Source organism: Eurosta solidaginis, chromosome 1 (assembly GCF_040869045.1).
Source record: "Eurosta solidaginis isolate ZX-2024a chromosome 1, ASM4086904v1, whole genome shotgun sequence".
In the NCBI taxonomy this organism is placed as follows: Eukaryota; Metazoa; Arthropoda; class Insecta; order Diptera; family Tephritidae; genus Eurosta; species Eurosta solidaginis.
In genome coordinates this window covers 172,358,358-172,381,397 of record NC_090319.1, presented here as the reverse complement: position 1 = coordinate 172,381,397, position 23,040 = coordinate 172,358,358, and the positions used below count along the sequence as shown (strand labels likewise).

The 23,040-nt window shown below is 37.5% G+C and overlaps 1 protein-coding gene across 4 annotated transcripts in view; it reads right to left on the bottom strand.

Annotated features, from left to right (window-relative positions):
- The window catches only part of hyd (E3 ubiquitin-protein ligase hyd), a 1,108,663-nt gene that overhangs the window by 946,448 nt on the left and 139,175 nt on the right, over window positions 1-23,040 (bottom strand). The window lies entirely within an intron of this gene.

Below are 23,040 nucleotides of genomic sequence, written 5' to 3'. Positions count from 1 at the left end.
ATAAGCGTACGCGCTACACGGCGAAAGCTTAAAACATGGTTTCCTATTTTTGCCACTTACCTATAATAGCCTCTACCAAAATCCTAAAAAAATTTTCCAAAATATTTTTTAGCGTACCAAAAAACTTAAATAGAATTAATTTTTGACTGGCCCATTTTTTGTGGCAAATTTCACTTACACGTAAATACATAGGTCTTTATTTAACAGATTCTTTGTTTTTTATTTTAGTTGTTTTCAAAAAAACATGAAATCACAAATAATGAGTTAACTTTTGTTGAAACTAACTTAATTTATTTATAACAATTAATGGCAAATTTGCCCGAAAATCTTTTTGAATTTGCAGATTTAATCCTAATTTTAGATAAAGTACGTCCTATACTGAACAAAAAAAAAAAAAGGATATAAAAATATATCATTCAATTTTTTATATTGTATTTTATGCTAATTTATTTTATTTCTTATTTTATTTTATTATATATTCTCTTATTTCAACTCAGTTTATTATTATTTAAATAAAACTTGACTGAATCGGAAAATTTCACGTTGTATATTAAACAAAAAAAAAAAGCGTCCCTTAGTTTTAGGTGAAAACGGCAACCGGCATCATGGCGGCCGTATTGCATAGGCAGTATATTACCCACTATCTATATATATATTAATACGCTAACAAAATTTCCATCCAATCAATTGACAGGCTATTTCGCATAGTTAGCGTACGAAAAATCATATAAAATTTATATGAATCGATTCGTATGGATCAGCCGCAGTGCATAGGCCTATTTTTGTTAACAAATATTACTCTATTTGTTTATAATTAATAGAACAAGTTTTTTGTGAATTCGAAAATCTGTGCAAATATCGAAATTGCCATCTGTAATACCCATTATGTTCACAAACCCCCTGAATTCGAAACTCCAAAAGCTGCATTGTCGCGTTGCTCAAATTTTTCAGTTCAAATAAAATATTGTTTCCAATTGTTGCCCCTTACCTATATTGGTCTGTACCAAAATCCTTAAAATATTGATCTAAAATAATTGTTAGCGCACAAAAAAACTTTGAAGAGAAGTAATAACATAACCGGCCTATTTTTTGGACAAATTTTACTTACACGTAAATGCAAAGGTCTTCATTTAACAGATTCTTTGTTTTTTATTTTAGATGCTTTCAAAAAACATGAAATCACAAATAATGAGTCAAATTTTGTACAAACTCACTAAATTTATTTATTTGTAACAATTAATGGCAAATTTGGCCCAAAATGTTTTTTGCATTTCCATATTTTATGCTCATTTTAGATATAGCACGTCTTATACTGAACAAAAAATAAATAAATTTGCTACAAAGATATTACATTAAAATTTGTATATTGTCTTTTATGCTAATTTATTTTGAAATTTCTTATTTTATTATATTATCTTTTATTTCAACTTATATTATTATTATGTAAATGCAACTTGATTGAATCGAAAAATTTCACGTTGTATATTAGACGAAAAAAACGACCCAAAAACGTTTTAGATTTTAGGTCGAAATATTGCATACGCCGTATATTACTCTACTATCTATATATTAATACGCTAACAAAATTTCCATACAATCAATTGACAGGCTGTTTCGCATAGTTAGCGTACGTAAAATCATATAAGTTATATAAATCGATTCTTATGGATCAGCCGCAGTGCATAGGCCTATTTTTGTTAACAAATATTACTCTATTTGTTTATAATTAATAGAAAAATTTTTTTGTTAATTCGAAAATCTGTGCAAATATATCGAAATTGCCATCTGTAATACCCATTATGTTCACAAACCCCCCTGAATTCGAAACTCCAAAAGCTGCATTGTCGCGTTGCTCAAATGTTTCATCTCTACATATGTATATATTCGTACGCGCCAATCGGTGAGATAACTAAGGCTTCACTCATTTTCAGTTCAAATAAAATATTGTTTCCCATTGTTGCCACTTACCTATATTGGTCTGTACCAAAATCCTTAAAAAATCGTTCTAAAATAATTGTTAGCGCACAAAAAAACTTTAAAGAGAAGTAATAACATAACCGGCCTATTTTTTGGACAAATTTTACTTACACGTAAATGCATGTTAGTTAGTTATTTATTTATTACGGCTTAAAGCCTAATTCAAGATACAAATAGTAATATTCTATCTTGTAGGTAGAGTTTTACAACATTCATATAATTTTGTCTTAAAAACTAAGATTTCATTGCTGTTTTTAATTTCCAAAGGGAGCTCGTTGTAACCTTTTAGGCCTTTGTAAAAAATGTTTTGCTGATCTATTTCTGTTCGAAAAAATGGCAATTTAAAATTATGTTTATTTCTAGTATTTATATTGTGTGTTTGCTCCACTAGAACTACGTTACTACTTAAATATTCAGGTACATTTCCACGTTTTATATTAAATATCAATTTCATGGTATGAAAATAAATTTTTTGTTTGACACTCAACCAGTTCAACTTTTTTAACATATCAGCCGTTCTAGCATCTCTACGTTTTTTAAGAATAAACCTCATACATCTATTTTGAAGCTTTTGTAGCTTATCAATTTCTTTGTCCGCTATTATGAATAATATCGATGGGCAATACACAAAGTGTGGTTCAATAATAGATTTATAAATAATTATTTTATATTTTTCTTGTATATACTTGGTAGATCTCTGCACAACACCAATCTTTTTCGCGACTTTCGCAACTGTGTAGTTTATATGTTCTTCAAATTTAAGTTTGTTATCAATTATAATCCCTAAATATTTAATGCTATTAACTTTTTGTATGCTTTCATTATTTATTTTTAGCCCACTTAAGTCATCATTAATATTTTTTCTTGTTATGACCATATATTTGGTTTTGTTTATATTAAGCATCAGCCTATTCCCACATAGTCATGTGTATAAGTTGTTGAGATCATTTTGCATTTTTAATACCGCAGTAGTAATATTATTATCACTGATCTTAAGTAATGCATCATCCGCAAATAGTTTGATTTCACAGTCTTGTATCGCATTAACTATATCATTTATATATATTAGGAACAATATTGGTGCTAGGACCGAGCCTTGTGGTAAGCCTGTGACGGACTTTTGCTTACGCCGGGGTATGCTCAGTCCGTCCAGGATCCCTGTGGGAATAGAGAAGAATCCCTATCGTCTCCTTTTAAAGAGAAAGACCCTGTTTGTTGTTAAAACGTTATAAATTCTTTATTCAAAATACCAAAACTACCCTTAAAGCTACGGCGACGGGGGTGGGAACCCACCGTCGGTTCTACGCCGATGGGGTTGGGAAAACCCCCACCGGGACTACGCTTAAACTAAAATCTCAGACTACTCATAAAAAAAGCGGAGGTGGAGAACCACCACTTCCTCCCAGTCAGTGGAGTTGGAGTATATAACTTAAAGATATCCTGCTCTTCCTGAAGGTTGCGGAGGTGGAAAAACAACCACAATCCCTCTAACGATGGGGTTAGGAAAACCCCCAAAGTTACTAAAATAAAGAACTCGTGAGATGGAAAAATCCCAACAGTCCCATTCACCGCTAAACAAGGCGTTAGCAGGTCACTATACCTAGCTGGTTACTACACAAATTCGCAAAATTTGTCGTCCTTTTATACTTGGCCACGCGCAGGTGGACAGTTATCCTGCAACAATAAATTTTACTTATTATATGTATTTACATAAGGTATCTTACATTTAACTGTATTATTCTACGCACATATCGAATTATCTACTTGCATATAAGTATTTATCTCTAAATTACGTATGTAGTAATTCCCCTTGGACTGCTCCTAGCATGCGAGTTCATTTGTACGCATCTCCAGTTAGTTAGCATAGTTACTTTTGATTTCCCTCTGCTGCCTGCTTATTGTGCCTTGTTGTTGTCAACGAGTTGGTTGCCCTTCTTAAGTAACTTGCAAGTGTAATGTTTATGGCTGCCTAGTGCCCACGCTGTGTTGTTGGTATGCTGAGGTGACGTCTTTCTAGTACATTGCATTTTTTGTTTCCTCTTTGTGCGATGTCCGCCCCGACGGTTCGCCTCAATGCCTGCTGTGCTTGGTCGCAAGTGCTTGGTATACGTATGTTTGTACGTTTTTGGTGCTCTTGCAATGGAAGCTTCTGTGTATTATTCCCGGCAGCGCTCATCATGATTTTCTGTGTACGGTGTCTTGTTGTTGCAGGATATTTGAATCTCTTTATGTGCTTTGGTTTTGTCTCTCTGTGTGGTCCTGCTGCTGCGGAATGATGATGTACTAATATACGAATGTAAATTCAGAGTTATACGTATATGTATTAGGGTATTTTCAAAAAAAAAATGTATGTAGGTAAATTTGAAAATTGTAAAATTTGAAAAAATGTGGTTTTGCGTGTGTGGGCCCCAAAGCCGGTGGATTTGGGTCCTCACGGTCTCTCCTCACCTGCCGCAATGTGACTTACTGTCACCATTGTAAAATTCAATTTCTCGTAGCGGTCAATGCTTGCGTTCTTTATAGGGTAATCTCTCGCGATCTGGGCCTTGTTCTAAAATGAAATGTTATGCAGAATTCGGTCATCAGGTTATAGCATTGGCTGGCTATGTGGTTGGCGTAGTTCATCGCCGTCTGGATCCCGTTGTCCAGGGTTGGGGCTTGCGCTTGTGCGGTGTGCCACCCACTGCGGTCTCCATCTACCACCTGTTGGTTGTTGATTATGTCTGATCGTTCGATTCCGGAACCATTTGCTCCTGAATTGGCGAGTGCTAGTGAACCGCATGTCGCTACCGTGCTGTAATCCGTCTGATCTTCGTCCGTGGCCTGGGCTGCTTGCAATCTTGACGCGCGTGGCGTTGCTCTTACTACGGCCAGTTGCTCTGTATGTTCCTCGGTGGATATCTCGGTGAAATGTTGGTTCGGGGTTCTACTACACGATGCCGATGATGGTGCGTTGTGTTGTTGCTATCGTCGTCGGTCGTCTCGTTTGTTCCCCGATGGGAACGTCGGTGAAGCCCCCATTCGGAGCTTGGCGAGACGCCTTCGACTTACCACGCTCACGGGGTGAACGTATTCTTCTTTCTGCTGCCGGGCTTGCTGCTTCTTCGACTGTAGCCTGATGATACGCTTTTAGCTCGCTTATGTGTGCCGTTCTCCTTTTACCGTTATGCACCTTGTCTAGCTCGACGATTACGGGCGATGCGAAGTTCGTTACACGATGAGGCCTACTGTATATTGGTGCTAACTTTCCTGCGAAATTGTCCACTGCCTTGGAGAGCTGATGCTCTTTTACTAGTACCAAGTCGCCCACCGCCGGTTGCCACTACGTAAATTATAATGCCTTGCCTGCTCCGCTGATGCTTGCTGTTGTCTACGACGTGCCATCTGATATACCTCTCTCGTTTTCGCCATCTTTTCACTGAGAGCCACCTTCTCCTCGCCTGTGCCAAATGTTTGCTCATCGTAGAGGGCGTTGGGGATCGGTTCCCTACCCTGCACCACGAATGCTGGACTGTAGCCTGTTGACTCGCATACGCTGGTATTCAGTGCTAGTGTCATCTCTGGCAACAACTTATCCCATGTCTTATGCTCCTTCCCAGTGAATTGCGACATTATCCTCTTGATGTTACGATTCGCTCTCTCCGTCGGGTTCTCTTGCGGGGCCGTTAGCTGGTGCTTTATGCCAGCCTCTTGTAAAAATTTCTTAAAATGCCTGCTCGTGAAATGTGCTCCATTGTCTGTTATCATTGCACGCGCGACGGATTTCCGTATCCCCATGTGTCCTGCGCTTGGTGTGTCGTCAATCTCGTTAAGCACTCTTCGCCTCTCCAATGTCGGCACGCATAACTTCCATGGTACCGCATCCTCACCATCCATTTGACTTCCTATTCGTCTGTATAGTCTTCCTTCCTCTATGACGTATTCGGGAAACTTCTCTTGTGTCCTCGTTACTTCAGCCATCTTTGACGTGTACCACTTGCAACTCAAACTGTCTTCCTGTGTCGTAAAGCTACCCAGCTGTTCCTCCAGTGGCTGCCTCGAAAGTGCATCTGAGACCACGTTCATCTTACCCTTCCTATACTTTCGATCGCGTTCAACCATTTCAAAGCCAGGTGATCGGTGATCACCGTGAAATTGTACCCTTCTAAATACGGTCTCATTTTCCTTATTGCCCACACGATTGCTAAACATTCCTTCTCAGTTGGTGAGTAGTTCATCTCGACTTTATTCAACCGGCGGCTAGCATACGCTATCACTCGCTCCTCGTCATCCAACCCCTGTGTGAGAACTGCTCCGAGACCATAATCGCTCGCGTCCGTCTGTAATCGAAATCATTTAGTAAAACCTGGGCAAGCTAGTGCCGGTGCTTGTATTAGTGCATTCTTCAACGCTTCGAATGCGGCCTGTTGTTCTTCGGACCATTTCCACCTACTTCCCTTCTTCAACATTGACGTCAGCGTGTGCGCAACTTGTGAGAAGTCGGGTACGAACCTCCGGTACCATGAAACTATCCCCAGAAATCGTCTTAACTCTCGTATGTTGTGTGGTGGCGTCAGCTCCTTGATAGCCGCAACTTTGTCGGGATCCATGTGTATTCCTTCCTCGCCGACGACGTGGCCTAGATATTTCAAACTTTTCTTAAAAAACTCACATTTCTCTGGGTTGATCTTCAGAGTCGCCCTCCGTAGCTGCCGAAATACTTCTCCTAGGTGCTTTATGTGCTCTTCCAAAGTTGTGCTGGTGATGATGATATCATCCAGGTAGGCAAACGCATTTGGTTCCAACTCTGGGCCAATAACACGGTCGAGTGCCGGCTGAAACGTAGCCGGAGCGGAATGTAGACCGAACGGCATCAATTTCCATTGATACAACCCTCGGCCGGGCACGGTGAATGCTGTATACTTCTTGCTATCTTCTTCCATCGGGATTTGCCAACAACCATTTTTGAGGTCCAGACTGCTGATAAAACGCGCGCTACGTAGTCTATCCAAGATATGCTGTATTCTTGAGAGTGGGTACGCATCTGGTACTGAGCGGTCGTTGAGCTGCCGATAGCCAACGCAGAGTCTCCATTTGCCGTTCTTCTTCCGGGCTAGAACTATTGGTTAACTGTGTGGGCTGTGAGATGGTTCGATGCAACCTTTCTCTATCAGCTTGTCTACCTCCTTGTTTATGATCTCCTGCATCTTTGGGTTCTTAGGGAAATACCGCTGTTTGATTGGACGGTCGTCTCGCATCACTATCTTATGCGTGGCTACGTTGGATACTCTTGCCATCTCTTCGAAAATCTGAAATTCACGCTTTAGAAAGGTACTCACCGCCACATCACTCCTCACGTCTTTCTCGGTATTTGCGCTACCTTCACCCTCCATCATGGTTGTACACTCGTCACTCCATCATGGTTGTGCTCGTAGCGTTATTGTTTCGTTGCCACACCTCAGCTCAAATTTAGCCTTTTCCAGATAGTCTGTCCCGATCACCACGCTGTCGACTAACCCAGGCAGAACTAACAACTCACTCTGATGCACTTGATCCTCCAGTTTTACCTCTGCGTCCACTGCCTCCGCTACCCATGCTGCACTGCCATCGCCCATCACCACTCGTGTCTGTATCTTCTTGAACCTCCGTGCGTCTATTTTCGCTTCTGTCTTCTCGCTGATGAAACTTCGTGTCGCCCCCGTATCTACTGACGCCATGACTTCTTCTCCATCCAGGGTTACCGCAGCCAAGATTCGCCCTTGGGTCTGCCTAAATGTACTTACTGAGTACGAGGTTGGGTTTGTTGAGACGCCACCCCTCGATACCAATGGGGTCTCTGCCCGTTTCCCTGCTGTCCTCGACAGCAGTCACGCGTTAGTATACCTACTCGTCCACACTGGCAGCAGAAATCTCTTCGTTCGTTGCGACACCCATGTGCGTAGTGTCCGCTTTCCCCGCAACGCCTGCATGCGTTCCGTGGATCAATGGGTCTTTGGTGTGGTATCGTCGCATGCTCTGGCGTGCTCGCTTGTCGTTGCGCCTCCAGTCTCCGATCACCTTGTCTCTCATCTTCGTGCATATAGTGATAATGCTCGGTTGGCCGTCGCGGCACAAAAGGTTTCGCCGCTGTCCTCAGCGGTTCTTTCTCCGGTATGATGTTCTCGTAGTCCTCGGTCATGCTTACCAGTTCCTCTTGGCTGGTGAACTCGATCCGTTTGATGTAAAATTGGTACTCTCTTCGACAATTTCTGTAAATCCGGTTCAGCTTCTGCTCGCCGTTGTAGTCAGCGTGACGCACGAGTGCCTGTAACGATAAAACGTAATCTTTAAACTGCTCACCTGCTCGTTGCGTACGCTGCCGGATCTCGTCATCTAGCTGCTCGAAATACCTCAAGCTCAGGAAAAATTTTAGAAAGTCCTTCTTGAAGGCTTCCCACTCTTGCCACTGCCTGTTGTTGTTCCGGTACCACACCAAGGCCTTGTCCTTCAGCAACTCAGGTAACGCTCGTGGAAGGAATCGCGACCAACTTCGTAACTGTCGGCCAGCTCCTCCACCCGCTCAATGAAACTAAGTGTCTCCTTACCGCCGTCGTACTTCAAACCCCACTTACGTACTCGGTCCATCGGTTGGCGTGCGACATCGTGCGCGTCTACTCTGAATTCCCTTGTGTGATCTTCCTGTGATTTAACAACCTGTTATCCTCTTGTTGATTGTACTCCACTCGTGATTATCCTCGTATTGTTACTTGTTTACCATGTGACTCTATATTCAGTGTCCCTGCTCCGGCGCCATTTGTGACGGACTTTTCCTTACGCCGGGGTATGCTCAGTCCGTCCAGGATCCCTGTGGGAATAGAGAATAATCCCTATCGTCTCCTTTTAAAGAGAAAGACCCTGTTTGCTGTTAAAACGTTATAAATTCTTTATTCAAAATACCAAAACTACCCTTAAAGCTACGGCGACGGGGGTGGGAACCCACCGTCGGTACTACGCCGATGGGGTTGGGAAAACCCCCACCGGGACTACTCTTAAACTAAAATCTCAGACTACTCGTAAAGAAAGCGGAGGTGGAGAACCACCACTTCCTCCCAGTCAGTGGAGTTGGAGTATATAACTTAAAGATATCCTGCTCTTCCTGAAGGTTGCGGAGGTGGAAAAACCACCACAATCCCTCTAACGATGGGGTTAGGAAAACCCCCAAAGTTACTAAAATAAAGAACTCGTGAGATGGAAAAATCCCAGGAGTCCCATTCACCGCTAAACAAGGCGTTAGCAGGCTACTATACCTAGCTGGTTACTTCACAAATTCGCAAAATTTGTGGTCCTTTTATACTTGTCCACACGCAGGTGGACAGTTATCCTGCAACAATAAATTTTACTTATTATATGTATTTGCATAAGGTATCTTACATTTAACTGTATTATTCTACCCATATATCGAATTATCTACTTGCATATAAGTATTTATCTCTAAATTACGTATGTAGTAGTTTCCCTTGGACTGCCCCCTAGCATGCGAGTTCATTGGTACGCATCTCCAGTTAGTTAGCATAGTTACTTTTGATTTCCCTCTGCTGCCTGCTTATTGTGCCTTGTTGTTGTCAACGAGTTGGTTGCCGTTCGTAAGTAACTTGCAAGTGTAATGTTTATGGCTGCCTGTACCCACGCTGTGTTGTTGGTATGCTGAGGTGACGTCTTTCTAGTGCATTGCATTTTTTGTTTCCTCTTTGTGCGATGTCCGCCCCGACGGTTCGCCTCAATGTCTGCTGTGCTTGGTCGCAATTGCTTGGCATACGTATGTTTTTACTTTTTTGGTGCTCTTGCAATGGAAGCTTATGTGTGTTGCTTATTGCATTGCTGTATTCCCAGCGTTATTTAGAATTCCAGCCGGTTATGGGATATCTGTGAAAATTATAATGTTCAACCAAAACATTTACCGTATACGGGCAGAGACAATTATTTAAACGAAGAAATTAGATGTTGTCATGAATGTTTATATGTATATTAGGGTGATTTAAAAAATGATTATTAATTGGTTTTATTTTATATGTGTAAATTCAATTTATATAATTCAGTTTTATATGTTTTACATGCTATATGTACTAATATAAATTCATTGTAATATACATTAGGGCGTTTCGAAAAATGATGTATAGTTTGTAATTCAAATAGGATTTATACATACTTTAATAAGTTCTGACAAATATTTATAGGTTGGAATGTGTGGGCTCCAAAGCCGGTGGATTTGGGTCCTCACAAGCCTATGGGCACTTCCAATACATCAGATATCGCTGTTTTTATAACTGTTCGCTGTTTCCTATGTTTTAAATAACTGCGGAACCAAGCAAGCTCTATGTCTAATACCAATTTGTTGAAGTTTCTTGGTAAGGATTTCCTTATCTACCGTTTCGAAGGCTCTTTTAAGGTCAAGAAAGACAGCAACCACCGACTTCTTATTATTTAGATCATCTTTCCACTCGGATATCACAAAGTTAAGAGCTGTTTCACACGAATGTTTTTTCCTAAAACCCGACTGTTGATTGGCAAGTTTTTTTGTTTGAGTATAGATATTTTACCAATTGATTCTTAACATAAACTTCGAGGATTTTAGCGGCACTTGGTATGGTGTTTATGGGTCTAAGCTCTTCTGGCTGTATTGTCTTTTTAATTTTTTCAATTGGAACCACCGTTGACATTTTCCACTTTTCTGGTACAATACCATCTTCCAAACTGCTATTAATTATTTGGGCATAGAAAAACCCTGTATACACTATAGAGTCCTTCATTACGCCATTCGACAGAATGTTCCTGCCGCCTATTTTGTATTTAAACTCTTGCAGGATTTTTATAACTTCATCAGTCGTTATTTTAGGAAACTTAAATTCAGAATTGGCTTGACTACCACTGAGTGCTATATCGAAATATTCTATATTGCTATTTATTTTTATCACACTATTTATAAAAAATTTGTTAAGGCCATTTGCCAAGGCAAGTTCATCTTCTACCAATATACCATCGATTACCGCTTTATTAATACCATCGTTATCCCGCGCCAAGCAGACCGTCGATTTAAAGTACTTCCATATATCTTTGGCGTTGTTTTCATTCATTATAACATTATTTTCCATGTATTTAATTTTCTTTATTTTAACTAGGTTTTTATACATTTTATTAATATTTTTTGTATTCTTCCCACAGTCCTGTCTGTATAGCACATGTATACAAATAAAATTTATGTTTATTTATTTGTGCAAGTTCTCTATCGTACCACTTATTCATTAGTTTTATATGTACTTCTTTTTCATAAGTTAAATTTTCCATCGCTTGCGTTAAAATGTGGTTCACTAGTTCAACTTTATCATCTATTAATAAATTTTCATTGAAATTAAAAATAAAGGACGTAAGTAGGTTTAATAAACTGTCATTACTATATTTATCCCAAGCAATTATTTTCTTAATCACTCTCATCTTATATGATTTAGATATTTGAACATTGAACATTATTGTTTCATGATCAGAAATTCTGTATGCTTGCAAAGATTTACACTTTATTTCTTCAGAATTTGAATATATGAGATCAATTTTAGATTCAGTTGTATCCGTTATTCGTGTATTAAAATCCACTTTTTGAACCATACCCATCACGGAAAATATTTCATTCAGTTTTGTACTGTATGTTGATATGTGATTCATGTTGATATTAAAATCACCAACTAGTATATTGTGGTTACTTTTTTCATATTTATCAATTAAAATTTCATTTAAATAGTCTAGGACGCTTGCATCACTTGTGCTGGGCGAGTGGTAGAGCACCCCTATTTGGCACTTTTTTCCAAGTTTTTTCAATTTTATTATAATGCACCACAAATTCATGTTTACACTACCATTATATATATTAAAAATTATTTCGATATGTACATATATTAGTACTCCGCCAGTATACCTACTGTGGGAATCACATCTTATCATGTTAAAAGTTGCTATTTCTAATTCATTATCTTCAATATCTTTTGTTGTACACGTTTCAGAGCATAATATGATTGCCGGCTTGAGAACTTCCGCCGTCACTTCCAATTCACTTTTATTCGAAACTATACTATTAATGTTTAGGTAAATACATTTTAATATATTGTTATCAGCCTTTGCAGACTTGCTTTTTCGATTAACTTTTGCGGGAATATAATCCTCAAGTTGATCTGTAACTTCTGAGTAGTGCGTTAGATGCTAATAGCCAAGCCTATGCTTTTTTGCACTTAAGTGCTTTAAATAAACCGGACATTGTCGGTTATTACACAAGTGATTTACATCTAGCCCTAAGTTAAATTTTTCATTGGCCTTTATGCAATTAATACACTTGTTTATAGGCGTTTCATTACACTCCGTGGTTTAATGTTTACCCAAACATTTGCTGCACACCTCTTCACTTTTACAATCGGTCGCTTTGTGGTTGTACCTTTTACATTTGAAACATGTTGTCACATTAACACCATCGTAAAACCTGCATCTTTCCCATCCTACGTTTAGTTTATCTAACTTCATAACGTTGGTAAACATATCTTCATCCACCTCTACAATTTTTATAACTGGTTTGCACTTTGAAAAAAATAATAATGAATTAATAGAGTGTTTAAAGAACCAAAACAAATGCCTAGATCAGGGCGAAATAAAAATTATTAACCAATACAATGTCAAAACAAACAACAAAAACTACTATAATGCTATTTTTAGTTTATAGTCCCGTGGGATCTTTATTTCATATTCATCACTTATTTGTTTGTCCATAATTTCTTTGATTTTATCTCTTTCACTTTCATTTATACTATCAATCACCATACCACCATTTCGGCCTGCTTTGATATCAGTGATTTTTAGCTCTTTAGGGTTAATTTTATTGTTTAAATCTTTTTTGTTTCTTAAATTCCGGCACGTCCTTGTTTGTATGCATATTATCACTCATTTTGAATGAATGTGCATATGATTTTTGCTGTTGCGTCACACTGCCTTTATCTTTCACTATTGTTTTTATTTCGCTACATAATTTTTCATTTTCATTTCCCACTACTTCCACTTGTTTTATCATTTGCCCCGCCACCTCCCGCACTTTCTTTATTTCTGCTGCATTTTTTAAGTACATTTCTTGATGCATTTTTAGGGTCGCTAACCTTTCATTATACTTATCATCCATCGCTTTCATTAGATCTTTTAGCTCTCTCTTGCTGGTTTGTATTGCCCGTTCAAATTCATTTTTAAATTCTTTTAAGTATATACTATTTTTGTTAACACTCTCTTGCATGTCTCTTACAACTAAGTCAACATTATGTATATACGTAATGCACTCATCACAAATAAACTTCACCATTGGATGCGATCCTATTACATTGGCTTTGTAGCTATCCAACCCAGAACATTTTGGTGCAGTGTTATACCTTTCCACATACACCCACACACCTGGCACCTGTCTCTCCACATATTGCAACTTTGCATTTATCACATTTGGTGGTTTCGGACATTTCGTCTTTGAAACCGCGCGCTTTTCACTATTTTATATTATTTGTATATATGTATCTCGTTAGACGAACATGCATACATACATATGTATGTGTTTTATTAATTTATTTGAGTCACTTTCTCACAATATTTTAGAGTAGACACAGTATATTGATATTTATAATCATAAGATTTTAAATATAACCTCCTCGTCAGCTTCCAGAGTCTCTATCTCACATTAATGACGATATTTAGACGAATTTTATATTGGTTTGGACCATGTTTTAAAACAAACTCCAAGAGGAAAATTAAACACGCCCGACCCGCTCGAATAACAATATGTAGAAGTGAAAAGTGCATAGGTCTTTTTTAACAGATTCTTTGTTTTTTATTTTAGGTGCTTTCAAAAAACATGAAATCACAAATAATGAGTCAACTTTTGTTCAAACTCACTAAATTTATTTATTTATAACAAATAATTGCAAATTTCACCCAAAATGTTTTTTGCATTTCCACATTTTATGCTCATTTTATACTGAACAAAAAATAAATAAATTTGCTACAAAGATATTACATTAAAATTAGTATATTGTCTTTTATGCTAATTTATTTTGATATTTCTTATTTTATTTTATTATATTATCTTTCATTTCAACTTATATTATTTAAATGCAACTTGATTGAATCGGAAAATTTCACGTTGTATATTAAACGAAAAAAAACGACCTAAATTTTAGATCGAAATATTACATACGGCCTGTTACTCTACTATCTATATATTAATACGTTAACAAAATGTCCATACAAACAATTGACAGGCGGTTTCGCATAGTTATGACACTTAAAATCATATAAAAGTTATATGAATCGATTCGTATGGATCAGCCGCAGTGCATAGGCCTATTTTTGTTAACAAATATTACTCTATTTGTTTATAATTAATAGAAAAAGTTTTTTGTTAATCCAACAATCTCTCCATGAATAAAATATCGATATTTACTCTCTTGCACAAAAGCGCGCCATCTGTGGACCAATTATGTAAGTGCTCTAAAACACAAACCTACATAAGCGTACACGCTACACGGTGAAAATTAAAACATGGTTTCCTATTGTTCCCACTTACCTATAATAGCCTCTACCAAAATTCTAAAAAAAGGTTCCAAAATAATTTGTAGCGTACCAAAAAATCTTAAATAGAATTAATTTTTGACCGGCCCATTTTTTGTGGCAAATTTCACTTACACGTAAATACATAGGTCTTTATTTAACAGGCGGCCACCGTGGTGTGATGGTAGCGTGCTCCGCCTACCACACCGTATGCCCTGGGTTCGCACCCCGGGCAAAGCAACATCAAAATTTTAGAAATAAGGTTTTTCAATTAAAGGAAAATTCTTTTAAGCGGGATCGCCCCTCGGCAGTGTTTGGCAAGCGCTCCGGGTGTATTTCTGCGATGAAAAGCTCTCAGTGAAAACTCATCTGCCTTGCAGATGCCGTTCGGAGTCGGTATAAAACATGTAGGTCCCGTCCGGCCAATTTGTAGGTTAAATCAAGAGAAGCACGACGCAAATTGGAAGAGAAGCTCGGCCTTAGATCTCTTCGGAGGTTATCGCGCCTTACATTTTTTTATTTTTTTTTATTTAACACATTCTTTGTTTTTTATTTTAGTTGTTTTCAAAAAAATATGAAATCACAAATAATGAGTTAACTTTTGTTGAAAGTAACTTAATTTATTTATAACAATTAATAGCAAATTTGCCCGAAAATGTTTTTGCATTGCAGATTTAATCCTCATTTTAGATAAAGTACGTCCTATACTGAACAAAAAAAAAGGATACAAAAATATAACATACAATTTTTTATATTGTCTTTTATGCTAATTTATTTTATTTCTTATTTTATTTTATTATATATTCTTTTATTTCAACTCAGTTTATTATTATTTAAATACAACTTGACTGAATCGGAAAATTTCACGTTGTACGTTAAACGAAAAAAAACGTCCCTTGCTTTTAGGTGAAAACGGCAACCAGCATCATGACGGCTGTATTGCATAGGCAGTATATTACCTACTATATTTATTATTAGACTAACTTTGTTGGATCATATATCCGGTAATCGGATGCTTAGATCCCGTAACCCTAATTTGTTTATGTCGCTTAAAGTTATGAAATTAATTACATTTTAGTAAATATGTTTGCGTGGATAATTTTAATGTTTTAATTTATTTTTCTTTTCTTTCTGCTTTATTATATCTTATTATGTTATATCTTATTATGATGAATTTCATATCAAAGGCTGAAAAAAACGAACATTTTGAACCCCACCCCCTCAGAATTTGATGAAATTTTGCATGGGGCTACATCTTACCCACCCAAACACAACCCCATTTTTAGAAATTGCATTTTCGAAAATTTGTGGGCGTGGCAAGGTATCGAAATATCCGAAAATATTAGAAAAATGACGATAATAGGTACTTTTAAAGTGTGATTACTACGGAATGGCTTTACCGATTTCAAAGATCTTCATACCATTAGAAAGGTATTGAAATAAGCTTTCAAAAAAATACACTGTAAAAATGTTTAGTACACTGAAAAAATTTTTTTTTTTAAATAAAATTTAAAACTGAAAAACACTTCAAAGATCAAGCGATTTTGAAAAATACAATTTTATTTTAGAAAGGTCTATTTATATATATAACATATCTGAAAACTAAAATGGGGATTTTTTTTTTGTTAATTTTTTTAAGTAAATGCATCTCTTGGTTACTTTCTGATATTTGGATATCACGCGTAAACTAATCAACCGATTTCAAAAATTTTTATACCGTTAGAAAGGTATTAAAATCACCTTTGAAAACATATACTGTAAAGATTCTATATTACACTGAAACAAATTTTTTTTAATTTTTTTAAATTTTTTTCTACATTTTTTTTTCAAACTGGGAAAACACTTCAAAGACCAAGCGATTTAAAAAAAAATTTTTTTAGAAAGGTCGATTTAATATAAAAACTAGAATGGTGTTTTTTTTCTTTTAAAAAAATTTATAAGTAAAACCATCTCGTGTTAACTTTTTTTTATTTTGCTATTATTGTGTGACAAAAATGGTACCTAGCTATACTTTGGAAGTTATACAGATACAGATACTATGACTAAGTATTCTAATAGATTCGAACAAGAATCGTATTATCAAATTTTTCAGACACGCACAATAAATAGACATACACTTGATAAAGTTAATTTTTTATAATTGATATTAGAGAAAAATTGTAAGTTTACAAACGGCGATGGTTACTAGGACATGTTTCTGAATTTCACTTCTTCATCAGCTAGCTTTTCGGGAGCTGAGCGTTGAACTCGAGTCTCCAACATTCATATCAGTGCAAGCCTTTTTTTTTTTTAGCTGCTACGCCATATGAATGTTCCGTTGTTCGCTGTACAATTGGTCTCTAAGAGTTGCCTTTTTTTTTTGTTTATATTCCTTTTGATCACCATGTAGGCACATACACTCTGTATGTAGTTTATTCCTAATGGTGTGGATATGATTTTTAGGCGTGCTTTTGAAAGCTTAGTAACATTTGTTCGGATTTTTACAGTATTTGTTTTTAATACTTCCGCTGTTACTATTATATCAATATGATCATATGTATTTAATTAGCGAGCTTTGCTCATATTGCTTTATACAATGGTTTTTGTAATTAATATTAGAGAAAAATTGTAAGTTTACAAACGGCGATGGTTACTAGGACATGTTTCTGAATTTCACTTCTTCATCAGCTAGCTTTTCGGGAGCTGAGCGTTGAACTCGAGTCTCCAACATTCATATCAGTGCAAGCCTTTTTTTTTTTTAGCTGCTACGCCATATGAATGTTCCCTTGTTCGCTGTACAATTGGTCTCCAAGAGTTGCCTTTTTTTTTTTTTTTTTTTTTGTTTATATTCCTTTTGATCACCATGTAGGCACATACACTCTGTATGTAGTTTATTCCTAATGGTGTGGATATGGATATGATTTTTAGGCGTGCTTTTGAAAGCTTAGTAACATTTGTTCGGATTTTTACAGTATTTGTTTTTAATACTTCCGCTGTTACTATTATATCAATATGATCATATGTATTTAATTAGCGAGCTTTGCTCATATTGCTTTATACAATGGTTTTTGTAATTGATATTAGAGAAAAATTGTAAGTTTACAAACGGCGATGGTTACTAGGACATGTTTCTGAATTTCACTTCTTCATCAGCTAGCTTTTCGGGAGCTGAGCGTTGAACTCGAGTCTCCAACATTCATATCAGTGCAAGCCTTTTTTTTTTTTTTAGCTGCTACGCCATATGAATGTTCCGTTGTTCGCTGTACAATTGGTCTCTAAGAGTTGCCTTTTTTTTTTGTTTATATTCCTTTTGATCACCATGTAGGCACATACACTCTGTATGTAGTTTATTCCTAATGGTGTGGATATGATTTTTAGGCGTGCTTTTGAAAGCTTAGTAACATTTGTTCGGATTTTTACAGTATTTGTTTTTAATACTTCCGCTGTTACTATTATATCAATATGATCATATGTATTTAATTAGCAAGCTTTGCTCATATTGCTGTATACAATGGTTTTTGTAATTGATATTTGAGAAAAATTGTAAGTTTACAAACGGCGATGGTTACTAGGACATGTTTCTGAATTTCACTTCTTCATCAGCTAGCTTTTCGGGAGCTGAGCGTTGAACTCGAGTCTCCAACATTCATATCAGTGCAAGCCTTTTTTTTTTTTTTTTTTTTTTTAGCTGCTACGCCATATGAATGTTCCGTTGTTCGCTGTACAATTGGTCTCTAAGAGTTGCCTTTTTTTTTTTTGTTTATATTCCTTTTGATCACCATGTAGGCACATACACTCTGTATGTAGTTTATTCCTAATGGTGTGGATATGATTTTTAGGCGTGCTTTTGAAAGCTTAGTAACAATTGTTCGGATTTTTACAGTATTTGTTTTTAATACTTCCGCTGTTACTATTATATCAATATGACCATATGTATTTAATTAGCGAGCTTTGCTCATATTGCTTTATACAATGGTTTTTGTTAATTTTTTATTTATTTAGATTTAATATACAACTTTGCGCAGCTCATACTGCTGACTTTCGGAATATTTGCTTACTTACTAGTTTGTTCAGGTAAACTACACCTGTCATTTCTATAGCGTTTGACGTCCGAAAATTTGTTTTATTTTTTTGTATATCTTTGCTTATTCTTATCAATTCGTAAGATAAATCATGCCCAAAAATTTCTTTAATTTCCTTAGATATCATGGTGTTTGGTAATAGAGATAATATTTTTTGCTTATCCAAATTATTTGAGCAGTTTTCGATTTGATATTTCATGTTCTCCAAAATTTGTTCGTAGTAAGCTTTGATCTTCTGATAAAGTTGACAGTAAACCACCTCCAAGTGAATCCGAAATACTTTCCGCAATTTGCTGTATTTTTTTTTGCAGTGTGAATCTCTCTAAATATTTTCGCTTCATTTGCGATGGATGGCTTCCAAGATGAGGAATAACATGCTTATTTATATTGTCGACGAGTTCGTTGCGTTCGAGTGATTTAGTATAGCTGCTGCATGTTGGAACTTCCTTATATTCTTGATACAATTCACCGCTAGTCAGGATTTCTTGTGCCTCTTCACTTTCCGTTTCAGTAGAACGCTGATTATCAGCAATCTTGATAGCATCCTTAAGTTTAAAGCGACAACTTTCGCAAACACGGCAACGATGAATGTCGGAGACTGCTGGAAAATGCTCAGATATCAGCGCTGCTTCGTTTAAGCTAATGTTTCGAAGTTGAGAGGAACATTTTCTTGATAGCTGCACACATCTGTATTTATTAGTTGATTCCATATCAATGCCTAGTTTCATTCTGGTCTGTGTCTATCCGTTGTGTTGTTTTTTATAGTCCATGGGTGCTGTGGCAGGTAATGTCAATCTATGTGTCCGTGGTAGGTAAGTTAATATGCGTTGGTGTGTACGCGGTATTGATACGTCCGAATTGTTACCTTTTCCAAGGGTTGTTTTTGTAGGTATCTAGACATACCGCTTGTTAGCTAAGCGGTAGGTTGAGGTAGGTAGAAATCGGTGATTTTTGCCGTTTGGTAAATTTTTCATTTTTGCTTGTTCATTGTTACGTGTTTGGTTGCTGTACCTTCTGGCTTGTGCTGTTTTTTGTAAACTAGTTTTAAGGGTTCAAATATTTCGTCAGAGATAGTGTTGGTTTGTTCGTTTATTATCCTGCCGTCAAATGTTTTTGACTTGGATATCTCCATGTTCTCAAGTACATTGACCCACCGACCTTTTCCTTGTACGTGAAGTATTCGAGCCGTTGTTTTGATGTTAGCTGGGGTGCACCCCACTGGAATAAAAATTTTTTACATTTTATTTTTTCAAAAGGTGATTTTAATACCTTTCTAACGGTATAAAAATTTTTGAAATCTGTTGATTAGTTTACGCGTGATATCCAAATATGAGAAAGTAACCAAGAGATGCATTTACTAAAAAAAATTAAAAAAAAAAACCCATTTTAGTTTTCAGATATGTTATATATATTAAATAGACATTTCTAAAATAAAATTTTATTTTTCAAAATCGCTTGATCTTTGAAGTGTTTTTTCAGTTTTAAAATGTATTTAAAAAAAATGTTTTTTTCAGTGTACTAAAAATTTTTACAGTGCATTTTTTTGAAAGCTTATTTCAATACCTTTCTAATGGTATGAAGATCTTTGAAATCGGTAAAGCCATTCCGTAATCACACTTTAAAAGTACCTATTATCGTCATTTTTCTAATATTTTCGGATATTTCGATACCTTGCCACGCCCACAATTTTTCGAAAATGCAATTTCTAAAAATGAGGTTGTGTTTGGGTGGGTAAGATGTAACCCCATGCAAAACTTCATCAAATTCTGAGGGGGTCGGGTTCAACGCATATTGGATTTGATATGAAATTCATCTTATATGGCTCACAGACGTTATTTTATGGTAGATATGGTCATATATATTCATGAAATGGAGTGTTTACAAATTTAATACAAATTAATTACGTACATAGATCTCAATGGGAATCCCAACATTAAATATCCGAACATTAGAATCTTCATATTGCCACAATGATAACATTAAAACCCGTAAAAAAAGTCTAAGTGCACTTATTGCGTTTTTATATGGGACTGTTTATTCACTTCACTTAATTTTTTCGCACCTTAAGTACTTTATATTTTTTTCTTTCATACATTTTTTTTAGTAAACCCTGCCTTCTTTCTCATTACATAATAACGCCAGGGTGGGCAAAGAAGGTGTTTTTGGCCCTACAGTCGGAAAGTTCAGCCTACACAATGAAACTTCTCCTAACGGACTGAGGCTGATTGACTTTGCCGGTGCTCGAAACATGGCCATATCAAGCACGAGGTTCATGCATAAAAAGATACATCAAGCTACATGGCTGTCTCCTGATCGAAATACTCGCAATCAGATCGATCACGTTGTGATAGACGGACGGCATGCCTCCAGTGTTTTAGATGTGCGAACGATCCGAGGACCTAACATCGATTCGGACCATTATCTCGTTGCAGCCAAAATACGCACCCGCCTCAACGCGGCTAAAAACAAGGAACAAAAAACACAAGGAAAGCTAGACGTCGAAAAGCTTCAATCACAACAGACTGCCAATGATTTCGCAACTCGACTCTCACACCTGCTCTCTGAGGGCACAACTCATCCTGAAGGAATACAGGAGCAGTGGGAGCATATCTCCAAAGCACTTCATACTGCCGCCGAGGAAAATATTGGTTACCGGCGGCCACGAAAAAACAACTGGTATGATGAAGAATGCCGCGTTGCAACCGAAAGAAAAGACGCTGCCTACAGGGCTACGTTAAAAGCGAGCGCGACAAGAGGAGTGTGTGAACGCTATCGTGAGTTGAAAAGGGAAGCGAGACGCCTTTTCAGGAAGAAAAAAGCAGAAGCAGAAAGGCGTGAGTGCGAGGAGCTTGAGCTGCTAGCCACCAGGAATAACGCCCGAAAATTCTACCAAAAAATACGGCGACAGACGGAAGGTTTTAAGACCGGGGCAAACTCCTGTAGGAATGAAAACGGCGACCTTGTAACTGATGTCCAGAGAGTGCTTAGATTATGGAGGGAACACTTCTCTGCTCTCCTAAATGGAGGCAGCAATTCACCGCGCAGAGATGAAGAACCCGATCCCGCAATCGATGATGATGGAATATATGTCCCCCCGCCCGATTATGACGAAGTTAGAATAGCAATAACCAGATTGAAAAACAACAAGGCAGTGGGCGCTGATGGATTGCCTGCGGAGCTATTCAAGTTCGGCGGCGAGGAGTTGGTAAGGCGCATGCAGCAGCTTCTTAGCAAAATATGGGCGGACGAAAGCATGCCCGACGGTTGGAATCTAAGTGTTCTTTGCCCAGTCCACAAGAAGGGGGATACTGCAAAATGCACCAACTATCGTGGAATCAGCCTTCTTAATATCGCATATAAGGTCCTTTCAAGTGTATTGTGCGAAAGATTGAAGCCCACCGTGAACCGGCTGATTGGACCTTATCAGTGCGGCTTCAGACCTGGTAAATCTACCATCGACCAGATTTTCACAACGCGCCAAATCTTGGAAAAAACCCGTGAAAAGAGAATCGACACACATCACCTCTTCGTCGACTTTAAAGCCGCCTTCGACAGCACGAAAAGGAGCTGCCTATATGCCGCTATGTCTGAATTTGGTTTCCCCGCAAAACTTATACGGCTGTGCAAAATGACGTTGAGCAACACCATCAGCTCAGTCAGAATTGGGAAGGACCTCTCCGAGCCGTTCGAAACTAAACGAGGTTTCAGACAGGGTGACCCCCTATCGTGCGATTTCTTCAATTTGATGCTGGAGAAAATTATACTAGCTGCAGAACTTAACCGCACTGGAACAATATACTATAAAAGCGTGCAATTACTGGCATATGCTGATGACATTGATATCATCGGCCTAAACACCCGCGCTGTTAGTTCTGCTTACTCCAAGCTGGAAAAAGAAGCGGTAAAGATGGGTTTGATGGTGAATGAGGACAAAACGAAGTACCTGCTGTCATCGAGCAAAGAGTCAGCGCATATGCGCCTTGGCAGCCACGCTACTGTTGGCAGCCATAATTTCGAAATAGTAAAAGACTTCGTTTATTTGGGAACCAGCATCAACATTAGCAACAACATCAGCACTGAAATCCAGCGAAGAATCAATCTTGCCAATAAATGCTACTTTGGACTAGGTAGGCAATTGAAAAGTAAAGTCCTCTCTCGGCGAACGAAAATCATACTCTACAAGTCACTTATCGTACCCGTCCTGCTATATGGGGCAGAAGCATGGACCATGACAACAGCAGATGAAGCGGCTTTGGGAGTGTTCGAGAGAAAAGTTCTTCGAAAGATTTATGGACCTCTACGCGTTGGCGATGGCGAGTACCGAAGAAGATTTAATGATGAGCTGTACGAGCTATACGCAGACATCAACATAGTCCAGCGAATTAAAACGCAGCGGCTGCGCTGGCTAGGCCATGTTATGCGAATGAAA